The sequence below is a fragment of the Lagenorhynchus albirostris genome, chromosome 1 (assembly GCF_949774975.1).
Source record: "Lagenorhynchus albirostris chromosome 1, mLagAlb1.1, whole genome shotgun sequence".
Lineage (NCBI taxonomy): Eukaryota > Metazoa > Chordata > Mammalia > Artiodactyla > Delphinidae > Lagenorhynchus > Lagenorhynchus albirostris.
The window spans coordinates 9,278,117-9,292,377 of record NC_083095.1 but is presented as its reverse complement, the minus strand read 5'-3'; the positions used below and the strand labels follow the sequence as shown (position 1 = coordinate 9,292,377).

Genomic DNA, 14,261 nt, shown 5'->3' with positions numbered 1-14,261 from the left:
CCACTGCGCCACCAGGGAAGCCCACATCCATGATTTGGGCCACATCTGGGGACAGCTGCACTATTATTTTTTCTCGTTCGTTTGTAAGAAATTCAACCCGTTGAAACTTAAATTTATTTTAAGAGGAGACCTTTTATTTTTACCTTAAATAGAAAGCCAGGGTGAGGATCGTTTGCCATGTATAGAACATCAAAAGGAATAAATGCAATGAATATAAACGCCATTTATTTATCTCTATCTGGTGGTCAGCACATAAAGAGAGATGGGCGAGTGTCAGAGAGGTGTCAGACCAGATTAGCTCCACACGGAGATGGTCTCTGCACAAAACCCAGTGCTTCGCAACCATCCCTGTGCACGAGAACCACCTGGGGAGCTTTGACAAAATACAGATAAGCAGTCCCAGGTCCAGAGACTCACCCTTTAGCCAAAGGCGGCGCCCAGGTGATTATGAGAACACAGGATAATCAGAAGGATTAAAAAGAAAAAGTCCGGGCTTTCCTGGTGGCACAGTGGTTGAGAGTCCGCCTGCCGATGCAGGGGACACAGATTCGTGCCCTGGTCCGGGAGGATCCCACGTGCCGCGGAGCGGGGCGTCTGGGCCTGTGAGCCATGGCCGCTGAGCCTGTGCGTCCGGAGCCTGTGCTCCGCAATGGGAGAGGCCACAACAGTGAGAAGCCCGCGTACCGCAAAAAAAAAAAAAGAAAAAGTCCAAAGGAAGATGGAGAGGAAGACAGAAGGGAGTTATGTCACCTGTGCTCTCACTTTAGCGCACCGCAGTCATCCTGTCAGTTACTAGTAGCCGCCTGGTCCAAACTCAGAGCTCTGACCTAGTTTAAGCTCCCTGGCTGTATTGAAAAGGACCCCGAGGCCAGACTGGGAGTCAGACAATAGGGCCTGGAGTGGTGACATTGACTCTTTTCCCATAACTAATTCTATGAAAGAACAAAATTGCATTGGCCATTAGGGATGGCTGGGACCTTGGGAAGGAAACGAATGACTGAGGTATGTGGTCTGCACCCTGTATACCCCAATAAGAGTCCTCCAAAGGGGACAGGCTTAGGCTGGGTCGACTCCAGCCCATCACGCCCCCCCTGGACGGGCCTCGGCCAAGAACACCTGAGCCTGGGCTGACTCACCAGCAGCTGCGCTGGACCCAACAAGTCCAGTGCTGGGGCCGAGGTAGGCGGAAGTGCCGAGCTCCCTTTCAAGTGACCCGAATTGTCACCAAAGTCACCTCCCAGCTAGGGAGCGCCTCGGGGGAACGGGGAGCGCTCGGGAAGGCTGGAGAAGGAAGAGACCGGAACTGGACCAAGCACCTGCTTGGAGCTGGGAATGCCTCGTAAACCTGGGATCACATCTGCCCCTCACACCAGCTCTGCAGGGAAGCTGTGACCAGACCCCCTGAACCGGCGAGTTGTCCAGGCCCGTAGAGCTTATGTGACTTGCCAAGACCCCACTGCAGGTGGCAGAATCAGGGTCTCAGCCCAGGTCTGTCTGACGTCACCATTCCAGGCTGCCGGCTCCACACCTCAGGCCCAGGAGCAGAGAAAAATCAGGCAAAGTAGAAGGTCTAACTGTCCTTTGCATAGGAAGACAGGTGACACCTTGCTCTGTGGGCTACACTAGCGTTTAACAATCCCTTAGCTCCAGGCGGGGTTTTGTGGCATGTGATACCCGCTCACACATAACAAGCGCGGTGAAGAGTGTAGCACGTGTCCCCCGCAACTTTGCAGAGAAGGGAACTGAGGCCCAAAAGGACAAAATTAAAGGGTCCATCATGGGGCCTCTCCCAGCTGCCTGGGAGCTGAGCCATAGTCCCTGGGATGGGACAGTCTGTTTAAAGCATCCACCTCCCCCCACCAGACTGCTCCCATCCAGGGCAGGGACATGTCCATCTCAGTCAGCGCATTGAAGGAATGCGGCTGCCCAAGGAGAGCAGCTTCCAGGGTGGAAGGGCCCAGATCTCTGGCACAAACGTGTGCCTCTACGGCTCCCGAAGCAAAGTTGGCTCCAGCCAGGAGCCGATTCCAATAGGGGACAAATATAGGAACTTACGGAGACCTCTCCTCCCTTCCCCAAGGGAGTAAGCAGCAACGAGCAAAGACTTAAGCTTTCAGGTGGTTTTATCCAGAAGGAAATGGGGATGAGACACCACAAGATGGACTTTTTAAAAAATCCATTTTCTAAAATTATTTCTGAGCAAAGTTGAGTTTGAAATCAACAAACCGATAAACAGGCCAATTACGTAAACCAGGCTCGATGGCAGCCTGGCTCTGAGGAAAGGAATGTAACCTGGCAACCCCAACTGGCTCACATCCAACCTACAACCACCCGCTTGTGGTCACCAAGTTCGGACAGCTGGCGAGCCAGCCGCAGGTGGAGATCCTTGGGTCCGAGCTAGCAAATGGCGTGTGCAGGGCAGGATGCTCCAGGGTGGGCCCCAGCTCTGGGGAACCCGTGGCATTCCTGAACCCCTATGACACTCGCCACACAGAGAGGATTTCCTTTGAGGAATGGCTGGCAGTGTGAGAGCCTTTGGGGATTGCAGAGAAAGAACTAGAAGCCTAGTAAGGAGGCCTGAGTCCTGGGTCTGACTCACCGCGTCCTGCCCAGTGCACTCCCAGCACGGAAAGGCCAGTGTAGACCTGCATGAGCTCTGGGATGAATTAGTCTGAGTTCAGTTTGTAACTTCACTGTGAGCTGGCTGAGGACAGGTGAGTTAACCTCACCGTAAACAGGACTATCAGAGCACACGTCATGGAATCGTTGTGAAGGTAAAGAGAGAAAATGCAGAGAAGCTTCAGTAAGGGCTGAGCAGATGTTAACTGACATGACACACCAGGCAAGGGGGCTCACGGCATCCCATCCAGCCCATCAGCTTAGACATTTTCATTCATTCATTGATCCATTCATTCTTGCGTTCCGTAAATACGTGTTGAGCAGCTACTATGGCCAGGCTGCTCTGGGGACAGAAAAACAATCTCACCCTCCTGGAGTTTTCAGGTAGATGAGACAGAAGCTAAACTCGATTGTAAATAAATAACTAAGATAATTTCAGGTAGTGTTAAGTGCTAGAGAGACAATAAAACAGGGAGGTAAGGACATGGTAGAGAGGGGCAGGGGATGGGATGGGCATTACTGGTGGGCAGGATGACCCCCTGGAGGCTGTGACTGTGAGGTGAGATTTCCAAGAAAAGAAGGAGCAGCACGGAAAGGAAAGGCCCGGGGGAGGCACACTTCGCGCAGGGGTAGGAGCAAGAAGGAAGACCCGCCGAACGCTGGGCGTGAACAGGAGAGAACAGACGGCAGGTCTGAGTCCCAGAGAGGCCGAGAGACGTGTCCAGAGTTCCAGGGCCGGCCCCCGGAGAGTCCAGGAAAATGGACGGTTCTCCAAGGAGAAAGTCCCCTAAAGAGGGCCACAAAGGGAGAGAAGGCGTGTGACACCTTCTCTCCCCAGCCTCGGGTCACCTTTCTCCTCTGTGTCCTGGGAATTATTAGCATGTGCCCTGACCGCTACACTCAGGGGTGGTGTGAACATCAGCTCCCCTCAAGTTTGTAAGATCCTGTTTTAAACCGTAAAGCCTTTTCGCTAAATAATAATAATGAAAATAATAATAAGCTCTTTCTGGTTGGGATGTGAGAATAAATAATCCTCTATCCCTGCCCTCCAGGAGGTCATAATGTAGCAGGAAATCAACAAGAAAACTGAAAGCTACCTATCACTTGCAAAGCGCAATGAGACCATGAAAACGGAATCACCAACCCTGACCGGGTAGTTGAGGAAGACTTCTAGGAGGAGGTGATGTCTAGCCAGGTGTTGGTGGGGAGGTAACAGATGGGCAGAGGTAACCTCTGGAGCACAGTCTGGAGGTGGGAAAATTGAGCCTCCTCCCAGGCTGGAGGCTTGGGACTTAATCCTTAGAGCAAGGGGGCGGGGGGGGGCACTGGAGGCCGATACACAGGGAATCACCTGATTAAGTGACCTGACCCCTCCTGGGAGGGGCAGGGGAGCAGACTGCAGCAGCCAGACTGAGGGTCCCCAAATACCTACTGTGAGGCTGTGGTTCTTGGATGAGAGGAAACATTCAGACTTCAAGGCACCTTAGAGATCTCCTAATTCCAACCTCCCTTTTTAAAGGGCAGGAAACGGAGACCCGCCCAGGTGAAGGTCAAACAGGTCTGTGAATGAGGGCGCCTCCTAGCATCACAGAGAGGTCAGCTCTTTGCAACAGCAAGGAGTCTCCCCCAGTGAGTCAGCCCTGCTGCATTATTTCAGCAAATGTCACTTGGGAGGGGCTCAGCCCTTTCCAGATCTCAAATAAAACTCTTGACTTAGAGTTCAACCAGCGGCCACGGTGGGCTTCGGCATCTGAGGAGTGAAGGGTGTGCTCACACACAGCACACTTAAAACAGTCTCTCGTCTCTTTAGTACTCCCTTGGGGTGAAACTCCTGCCTCATCAATTACCTGTCATGTGATTTAGGGCAAGCCGGTTAACCTCTCTGAACGTGTTTCCCCGACTGAAAACTGGGGATCACCACATCCATGGCACAAAATTGCTTTGATAGCTTATAAATATATCCAGCATGCCCTGCGAAGAGTAGGAGGAACCCTAAGAGGGCTTCCAGGAGGAAAGGCACTGCTTGTATGTTTCTGTCCGCGTAAGTCCTGGAAGTGCTGTGGTCACCGCTTGTTGCAGCTCTCTTCTGACTTTTTTTAAAATTGAAACGATCGCATCAGTTTAATCTCAGGTATACCACCCATTTCCCTGCCTTGTGGTACTAGTAGGAGTAGCAGCACAGGTGTGGTGGGTGGTGTCCTGATGAGAGTCACATACGTGTAGCAGCACAGAGCGAACTATCTTCTCTAACTACCTGCCTCACATTCCCTTGGTCGTAAAGCCAGCAGATGGGTCCAGGGGACCTGAGGTTCCTCCCAGCTCAAATACGTCAGGATTTTCTGATTTCAGAAGCATAAATCATGAGGCCAGGACTTAAAAAACCCTGTTGAATCATCTGAGATGGTAGAGTGTGAAAGTCACTCTCTTGTTATGACTTCAGAAGAGGGAGATTACCTCTACTGAATGAGAAACCATGTGTCTGTTATACAACACGATTTGTGTTGGTTCCATTTTTTAAACCCAGGCAGATTAACATTTGAATCTCTGGGAAGAGTGTGATTTTCTAAGACAGCTTTGTGAAAATGCTCTATATTACCTTCTAATTTTACTTGTATGTACGATTTGATATATAAACAATGGAATATATAGTGTATTACATTATATATGTATTACAACTACATATTATATACATTGTATATGTATATGTATATATGTTTCTTATTTGCAAGTGATGAAGCATAAAAATATTTTTAAATAATGCCCACGAGCCCGCAGAAACAGTGGAGCCCACTGAGAATGGAGCAGGCTGACCCTGTACCCTCTCCCCCACCAAAGATGGCCACCTTGGTTTTGCATTATCATTCCCTTGCCTTTTTTTTTTTAAAAACCTGCTTAAATTTATGAAACAGGATCTAGGTATAGAGGGGTGCATGAAACATACCTGTACTCACAAGTAATTAAAAGGTGAATTCCCTCATAACCCCGCCCCCCCCATGACCCTCTCAATCCCAGTCTCCTCTCCCCCCAGCCCAAGGTGACACTTGACTTTTATTTAAGGTAATCACCTTCCCGCTTTCTGCCACCATTTTACCTCTCATGTATATATTACATGGGATGTATATATGTTAATCAACTCATGTCACTGTGCTCGTGTTTTGACCTTTCGAATTTCCTGAGCAGCCTCTGCCTTTCCCCTGAGTCTTTCAAAGTATTCTGGGTATGCTAGGATTCCCTTTGCCAGATCTGCGGCCTAGAAATCCAGGCAAGAGGTGCAGGCCACGCTACATTGTTGCAGCGACATTAGGAGGATTAGTAACAATAAAACCATGATAGCGCCTCTTTCTGGTGTGTCCCCACCATGCTGGGCAGTCTGCTGAGTGTTGTCCCCAGTTTTCTCATTTATCCTCCCAGCAACCCCACAGGAAGGTGTTGGGGCCTCTAAACTCTGTTTGGTTTTTTTTTGCGGTACGTGGGCCTCTCACTGTTGTGGCCTCTCCCGTTGCGGAGCACAGGCTCTGGACGCGCAGGCTCAGCGGCCATGGCTCACGGGCCCAGTGGCTCCGCGGCATGTGGGATCTTCCCGGACCGAGGCACGAACCCGTGTCCCCTGCATCAGCAGGCAGACTCTCAGCCACTGCGCCACCAGGGAAGCCCTTAACTCTGTTTTGATGATGACAAAATCAAGGCTTCTGCTGCCAGGACCGCCCGTCCCCCCATCTCCTTCCTGGCTTCTCACTGCCAGGGAATTCATCCTTAAGTCTTGAAGCAAAGATTCCTTGGCCGGTGGGTAGGGGCCGAGAGGGTGGACAGACAGTTCCCCAACTTCCATCGGCTCCTCCCAGGTTCCTCTCTCTGTGATCCAGCTGGGCTACTGTTAGATATTACGGGAAAAAAAAAAAAGTTTGGAATCCACTTCTTCCAGCAAATGCCAATGTCTTAATGTTGATTGGATCCTGCCTCATCAGTACTGTCCTCCTGATAATTGACGTATAACACTGTCCTTGTATTGTCTGAGACAGGCAGTGTGGTGGAGTGAAGAGCATCAAGTCAAAAGCCCTGAGTTCAAGACCTGTGGTTGCCAGGGGGGAGGGGGCTAGGGAAAGGATGGAGTGGGGGCTGGGGTTAGGACATGTAAGCTATTATATATGGAATGGATAAACAGCAAGGTACTACTGTATAGCACAGAGAACTATATTCAGTATCCTATGATAAACCATAACGGAAAAGAATATTAAAAAAAAGAATATATATATAGAACTTCCCTGGTGGTTCAGTGGTTAAGAATCCACCTGTCAATGCAGGGGACATGGGTTCGAGCTCTGACCCGGGAAGATCCCACATGCCACAAAGCAACTAAGCCCGTGTGCCACAACAACTGAGCCTGTGCTCTAGAGACCGCGAGCCACAACTGCTGAGCCCTCGTGCCACAGCTACTAAAGCCCACGTGCCTAGAGCCCGTGCTCCGCAACAAGAAAAGCCACCGCAATGAGAAGACCGTGCACTGCAACGAAGAGTAGCCCCCGCTCACTGCAACTAGAGAAAGCCCACGAGCAGCAACAAAGACCCAATGCAGTCAAAAATAAATAAATAAAATTTTTTAAAAAAGAGTACATATATATGTATAACTGAATCACTTTGCTGTATGGCAAAAATTAACACAACATTGTAAATCAACTATACTTCAATTAAAAACAAGAAGAGGAAGAAGGGGAAGGAGGAAAGAAAAGGAATGAAAAAAAAGGCCCCGAGTTCAAATCCTGACTCCACCACTCCTGGTCTCTGAATCTCTCTCCTCATTTGTCCCTGGGCCAGGAGTGGCAGCCTTGCCTGTGGTCAGAATCCTAGGAGGTGAGAGACAGGAAAAGCTGCCTAAGAGCCCGGAGTCCCCTGGAGTCCCCTGCTGGTGCCTCTCAAATCTCTGCCTGGGTCAAGGACCAGCTTTCAGTGCCAGAAGAGCTCGGAGGGAGATGATCAAGGCCACCCGCCATTTGACAGACATGGGGACATCAAGACAGAGGGGGAGAGGGTGGAACTGAGGGGGAGGAAACTCAGGTGTCCTAACCAGACCCCATCACCCCAAACTGTGACACCTGCTCCCATGTGCTGAGGCTGACACCGCACGGAACACTGTTGAAGAGAAGTCCCATTTCATTCTCTCAGCGGGCGCTATGGTCATCCCTTCTCGTGGGGAAGCAAATTGAAGCTCTGAAAGGTGAAGTAACGTTCCCACGATCACCCAGCTGGGAAAAGGCTAAGGCAGGGCTGGAACAGCTAGTCTGACGTCCACCCTCATTTCTAACAGCGGAGCAATACGGGAGGTCCTACTGCCCACTGGGCACCCAGGGGCTCCAGGGCGCTTTGGAGGTTGTGCTGGACCTGCCCGGTCTTGCCTCCCCAGAATGGAGGTCACCCTGCAGCTAAGCCACGTTCCCCCAACAGTCGCCGCCCCAGGTTTCTGCATCACAAGGCAGAGTGGCCACCCAGGCAAGGACAGGTCCCTGGCTGTGGGAAAACATGCAAAACACCCGGGCTAGAGGTTTGTTCCCGAGGAGACAGAAGGAACTCAAACTTCCCCTGAAGGGTGCCTTCATGGGCTAGAGGCCAGCCTGCACCCTGGGGCAGAAACCTGAGCCCAGATTCCCACCACTCCCCTCAGTGCCGCCAGCAAATCCTCGGGTCCCCTCCTCAGGAGCCCCAGCGAGAGGAATGAGTTCCAGAAATAAGCCCTCGCAGCCCACACCCCCTCCAGCTGCCCTCCAAGGGGCCTCTCTGGCTGCAAATGATGCCCCAGGGCCAGCAGGCTTGGCACAGCTGTGGCCGGCTGCCTGAGGAATGCACAGACCCACACGTGTCAGAGAGCTCCGCTGGGGCATGGTTACAGGAAACAGGGCAAAACAGCCTGTTGGCACAGTGCACTCCCCCTCTGCCTCCCAGCTCCTGACCTCTGATAGCTGTTGGCTGCCCCGGTTGTGCAGGAGGCAGGGCTGGACCCTTCCAGAGACAAGTTCTGGTTTTGGCTGTGTGGCTCTGGGCAAATCACTCCCCCTCTCTGGACCTGTTTCCTCTGGATGAAGGAGGCTGTCCTGTCAGGCTCAGAAGGGCAGCGATTTTGTGACATGCTCCCTTTACTGGGAGGACAGTCACTTTTCCCCACTGTCTCCTCCTGCCCTCCTTCATGTGAAACGAGGCATGCATGCCCCCAGCCCTCCACCCCGGGCACATCAGGCTCCCCCACTGGCAGCCCTTGGCTGTAAAAGGCCCCTCATTAGTGCCGGGAGGAACCTGGGAGAGGGTCCCAGGGCAGCCTTGGGCCAGAGCTTCAGGGCCAAAGTGATAAAACAATAACATTTATTATCACCCCACCGCAGCTGGAGTTCCCCGCCTTAGAGTTTTGAAGCGGAGGTCAGTGGGCTGCACTGGGCACTCACTGCTCCTGGGATGACCGACAGGCCACGTCCACCAGATCCACTGTTTGGAGTCAAGATCTGAAGATTCTAAGAAGAGTCAGCATCCCTTCGGGGCTCCTTCAGGCCCTACAAGAGGTTTCTGCCCTCACTCTCCCCTTCTTTAGAGATGTGGGATGAGGCCCAGAGAGGCTGAGAAGCTTGCGCAAGGCTGCACAGCCGGGGGTTCTGAAGGAAACTGATCCTGCCTGCGGTGCGACTTCCTCTTCCTACCGTGGGCTCTGGGCTCCCTCAGGCACTACGGAGCGAGCTCGTGGTCGCCCGGAGGGGGTATTCCCGCCGGCGTTTACCGCCCGGTCCGGGGACACGCGGCGGCGCGAGCCCGCAGCGACAGGTCTGCTCGCCCCAAGCGGAGGCAGAGGAAGATTGGAGGCGGCGCCCGGCCCTCCGGGGACGCGCTGCCCTGGACTTAAGGGCTTTTTCTTGGGGACCGAACCTCCAGGGTTGGGGAGCAGAAAGGCTAGGGGATTTCGCAGGCGGCAGGAAATGGTTGGGTTTAAACTAAAAATACCCGCCCGCCCGCAGCTGTCACGCCAGGGCCCCCGCCCCCGAGCCGGGCGCGCCTCCCCGGGTCCCCTTGACTTTCAGCGACCCCGATCCCTGAGGGACGCGCCACGGCTGGGCCGGGGGCTTGAGGACCCGACCCTCTCGGTCCCCGTCCCGGCCTCCCGGCTCCGAGCCACTTACCCGGCCGGGAGCTTGCAGGAGCGCGGTGCCGCGGGCACTCCGGGCGGAACCGCCCTACCCCTCCCAGCGTCCGGAGAGGCTCCGGGCTGGGCGGGGCCGGGGCGGGACCCGGACACTCGCCCCCGCCCCGCCCAGTCCTCTGGGGACCCGCCAAGGGAGCCGCCCCCAGGCCCCGCCAAAGTGGCGGGACGAGAGAGGGACGCGCCGGGCTCCGCGCGCTCGGCGGAGGCCCCCGAGGCTCGGCCCCAGTTCGGCGGGCGGAAGGAGCGCTGCCGTGGGGGGTCGCCACTCTCACCCCAGGCCCCGCGCCCGGGGCTGCCCTCTCCGGCTCGGGAGCCGCCCCGAGCCCCGCCCCGCGCCTGCCTCCGCCCGGGTCTCATCCTTGGGGGTGGCGCGGAGCTGCCGCGCCCCGGGGGAAAGTTCGATCTGCGGACTTCCTCTGTGCGTCAAGCCTTGGGAAGGAGGCTGGGGACCCGGGAGGTCTTGCCCTCTGGGAGCCGAGATGGGAGCAAAGGCAGGGGCACCCCTCCCGGAGGCGCGAAATCCGAGGAGGAAGTGACACTTATCAGCCAGCCTGACAGAGGGGGCGCCCCATCCGGCCCCTCCCACCCCACAGTCCCAGAAGCCACCGTGCGAGGGATCTTCGCGCCCCCGGCTCGGACGGGAGACCCCCAGGATGGCGAGGGGGGTGAGTCACGAGGAATGTGAATCCCACCCATAAACAACCTCCTATAAACCCGAGGCGCTAGAATGTGCCTCCCCTCGGTCTCCCCGCGCGACCCGCCCCCCAGCGGACACTTCCTCCCACGCGTTCGCAAATCCCTGATCCAGGGACTCCAAGTCTTTAACCTTACAGCAGAGTCTAAATCTTATCTGCCTCTGACTTTGTGCTGCCAGCACATTCAGGCCTTTGGACTGTCCCCCACCTCAGCGCCGATCTTTATCCGAGTAATCACAGGTTTGCACGATCGGGTCCGCCTCCTTTGGATGGGGATGAGAGCCGCTCACGAAGGCTACAACTTGCAGAACTGTGTACCACGTGGACTCCAGTCTTCACAATTCAAGTGTGGCTACGCCCATTTTGCAGATGAAGAGTTAAGTAAATGTCCCAAATCTAATGCTTCCCAGAGGGTGTTTTCCTCTTTGGTTCCTTAGTGAGGCTGGCCAGCCCTCTATCAATGTTTGTTGAATAAATCAGTGTAGAAATCAGCGTCCTAAGAGAAAGATTAAATTGTAAAGCAGGACCAGATAGTAATTGTGTGTGTGTGTGTGTGTGTGTGTGTGTGTGTGTGTGTGTTTTCCAGATGCAGGGCAACGTAGAAGGATGCCAAAGCTCAGCGTTAACGCTGGGTAGACCTAGCCTGAGCTGAATGCCTGAGGGTCAGCCACACTTCCTTAACTCAGAACCCATTCACTCAGTTATAATTATTCACAGGGTCAGAGGAGATAACACACAAAGGGCCTCTTTCATCCTTGCCCTTTGATTGTTCTAGGTGTCCAGTTATGTTTGTCATTATCATCCTGACTCCAGCTGATACGCTGCTGCAGGCTTTGGGGTTGCAGCAGTCTAGCTGAAGGTACAGACAGCGGTCAACAATTATAATACTGGGCATCTGGATAATGTGCTTTGCTTTTCCAAATGCGGTCATATGTATCTGCTCGTGAAATCTCTGCAAAGATCCCCCAGGTAATTAAGAAAAGTTTCCTGAGTTCTCTCATGACGGAAACAGGTCAGGTGATGTGCACGAGGATGAAGACAGATCCACCAACGCTCCTGAAAGGGTGAGGCCCTTCAAGTCAGTTTCCTGCAGTGAGAGACAGTTTGACGCAGTGGGGAGTCAAGAGCTCAGGCTCTGGTGCCAAACTGCCCAAGTTAACGACTTTCAGCTCATTACTCAACTTTAGCTTCCTCTTCTGTTAAATGGGTCTAATAGTAACAACCTCTCTTGAATGGTTTTGTGCCTGGTATTGTGAGCACCCAGCTCACGTGAACTGCTCTGGAGATAGTAGGATCACTGTGGTTCCTGGGAAACAGCTATTTAGTCTTTTTTTTTTTTTGCTGAGCCATGTGGCTTGTGGGATCCTAGTTCCCCAAGCAGGGATTGAACCTGGGCCCCCAGCAGTGGAAGCTCAGAGTCCTAACCACTGGACCGCCAGGGAATTCCCTATTCAGTCTTTCATCAGACATTTCCTGAGCGCCTACTATGTGCTAGTCCCTGGGAATATGGAGAAGAATGAGTCATTCTTTCGGACGATCACCCGAAAGGAGGTCACAGGGCAGTGATTCTGTGTCCAAGGGGCTGTAGCCTGAACAGGATAGTGTGGTACACAGATGGACTGTTCTTCTCACTACAGAGCACCTGTCAGAGCTGAGAGACCCAAATCCCAGGCCCAGCTCTGCTGCTTGACTGAGGGAAACTTAGCAAGCCGGGTAATCTCTTAGAACCTTGGTTTTCCCATCTGTTAAATGGCGATAGCAATAACATTTCATAGGTGAGAATACATGGGATAAAAATATTGTATAAACTGCAAAATACCATGCAGACGTTACTAGTTTTATTATTAGCTTGACCCTTACAGGGCCTAGTGCTTTCAGTATAGTCCTCCATTGCTTTCCTTAAGCCTGACATAAAAACAGGAGCTTCCTTTTTGTTCATTAGATGGCAGTCTTTTGTCTGTCTTTTCCCCCTCCAGTCCTACTGTGCGCTCGTAGGGTGAGCGGATGCACCAGCCTTGTTTGTCAACCTCTCTGAGTCGGCTGCCTTCCCCACTGGCAGCTGCCACCCAGTAACTGAATTGAGGCACCCCTGCCGGATGGCAGAGTCATCTCAAGCACTAAGTCCACATGGAAGGGAAAAAAGTTGAATAAACAATGCGGGAGAATGGGGGAGTTTGCAAGTAGGAAGGCTATAAAAACTTCGTCTTCAGCATTACCCACTGCTACAGAAAGGAGTGGAAATGAAAGCTTATCTGGAAAGAACATTCTGGCAAAGGCAGGCGGGAGAGCCCCTCTGTCATCTCTGCAATTGAGCACAGGAAACCCCACCCAGCCTCCCTTTCAGACGTGGCCCAGAGAAGGAGCCACAAGGAGGCCCTAAAATGATGCCGTTTGGAAACTGACTCATTTGGCGATGGGGGTTGTTTGTGCAACGTTTGAAAAGTCTCCCCAAGAGTGAAATTTTTTGTTCTTTCTCCACGTCTCTTCCCTGTGGCCAGCATCTCTACCACCACTCACCTGGAAGCAGGGGCCAATTTAAAAGGCCTGGGGAGGTTATTCAGGTCTGTTTCACATTTGCCTTGGCTAGCTAGCCTCAACAGCAATCCTCAAGTCTTAGTTTGTGTGATTCTTAGTTGTTTGTGTGTTCAGTCTCTACAGAAAGATAACAAGGAAAGCCGGAATGGCTCTTCTGACTAATTCAACCCCTCATGTGCGAATGGGTAAACTGAGGCAAGAGGGCAGGAAGGAAGGACCCTGCCCAGGGTCCAAGGGTGGTCATTGGTGTTCTGGAAATTTATGTTCCCATTTCTCCATCCCTAGCCTGGCTTCCCCCTTGGTGACGACTTACCTAGTGCTCTTGGCTAAGCATAGATGAAAAGCTTGCACTGGGGTAGCCATTTCTGTGACGCCTCATCAGAGATATCCCAATCTGGGCGTGGACAGCTGGTTCTCATCCTGGCTCTGCTCTCATTTGCTTCCTTCTTTGTTTCCTCCTTTGCCAATTCTCCTAGGGTTAGTCTGTCTTTTCCCCCTCCAGTCCTACTGTGTGCTCGTAGGGTGAGCAGATGCACCAGCCTGGTTTGTCAACCTCTCTGAGTCGGCTGCCTTCCCCACTGGCAGCTGCCACCCAGTAACTGAGTAGGGGCACCCCTGCCAGATGGCAGTCATCTCAAGCACTGAGCACGGTAACTGGAGTAATTCAGGCTATTCCGCTACATACACGAATTATGGTGCTGCTTTAAAGATTAATTTTATTTAAGTATAGTTGATTTACAACGTGTTAATTTCTGCTGTACAGCAAGGTGATTCAGTTATACATATACATACATTCTTTTTCATATTCTTTTCCATCATGGTTTATCACAGGATACTGAATATCGTTCCCTGTGCTATACAGTAGGACCTTGTTGTTTATCCATTCTATACATAGCAGTTTGCATCTGCTAATCCCAAACTCCCAATCCACCCCTCCCCCATCCCCCCTTGGCAACCACAAGTCTGTTCTTTATGCTTGTGGGTCTGTTTCTGTTTTTTTAAAAATAAATTTATTTATTTATTTATTTTTGGCGGCGTTGGGTCTTTGTTGCTGCGCGCGGGCTTTCTCTAGTTGAGGCGAGCGGGGGCTACTCTTCGTTGCGCTGCGCGGGCTTCTCATTGCAGTGGCTGCTCTCGTTGCGGAGCATGGGCTCTAGGTGCGCGGGCTTCAGTAGCTGTGGCTCGCGGGCTCTAGAGCGCAGGCTCAGTAGTTGTGGCGCACGGGCTTAGTTGCTCTG

The 14,261-nt window shown here is 52.7% G+C and overlaps 1 protein-coding gene across 3 annotated transcripts in view; it reads right to left on the bottom strand.

Moving 5' to 3' along the window:
* SYNE3 (spectrin repeat containing nuclear envelope family member 3) overlaps positions 1-10,035 on the bottom strand; it is a 98,170-nt gene extending 88,135 nt beyond the window's left edge. The window contains exon 1 of one of the 3 annotated variants that reach the window (XM_060165042.1): positions 9,771-10,035. The gene's annotated coding sequence lies outside the window, so the exon portion shown is untranslated. Of the gene's footprint in view, positions 1-8,561; positions 8,647-9,770 lie in introns of those variants that run through there. The other 2 variants (XM_060164969.1, XM_060164895.1) reach the window with 2 other exon arrangements.
* Positions 10,036-14,261: the final 4,226 nt, after the last annotated feature.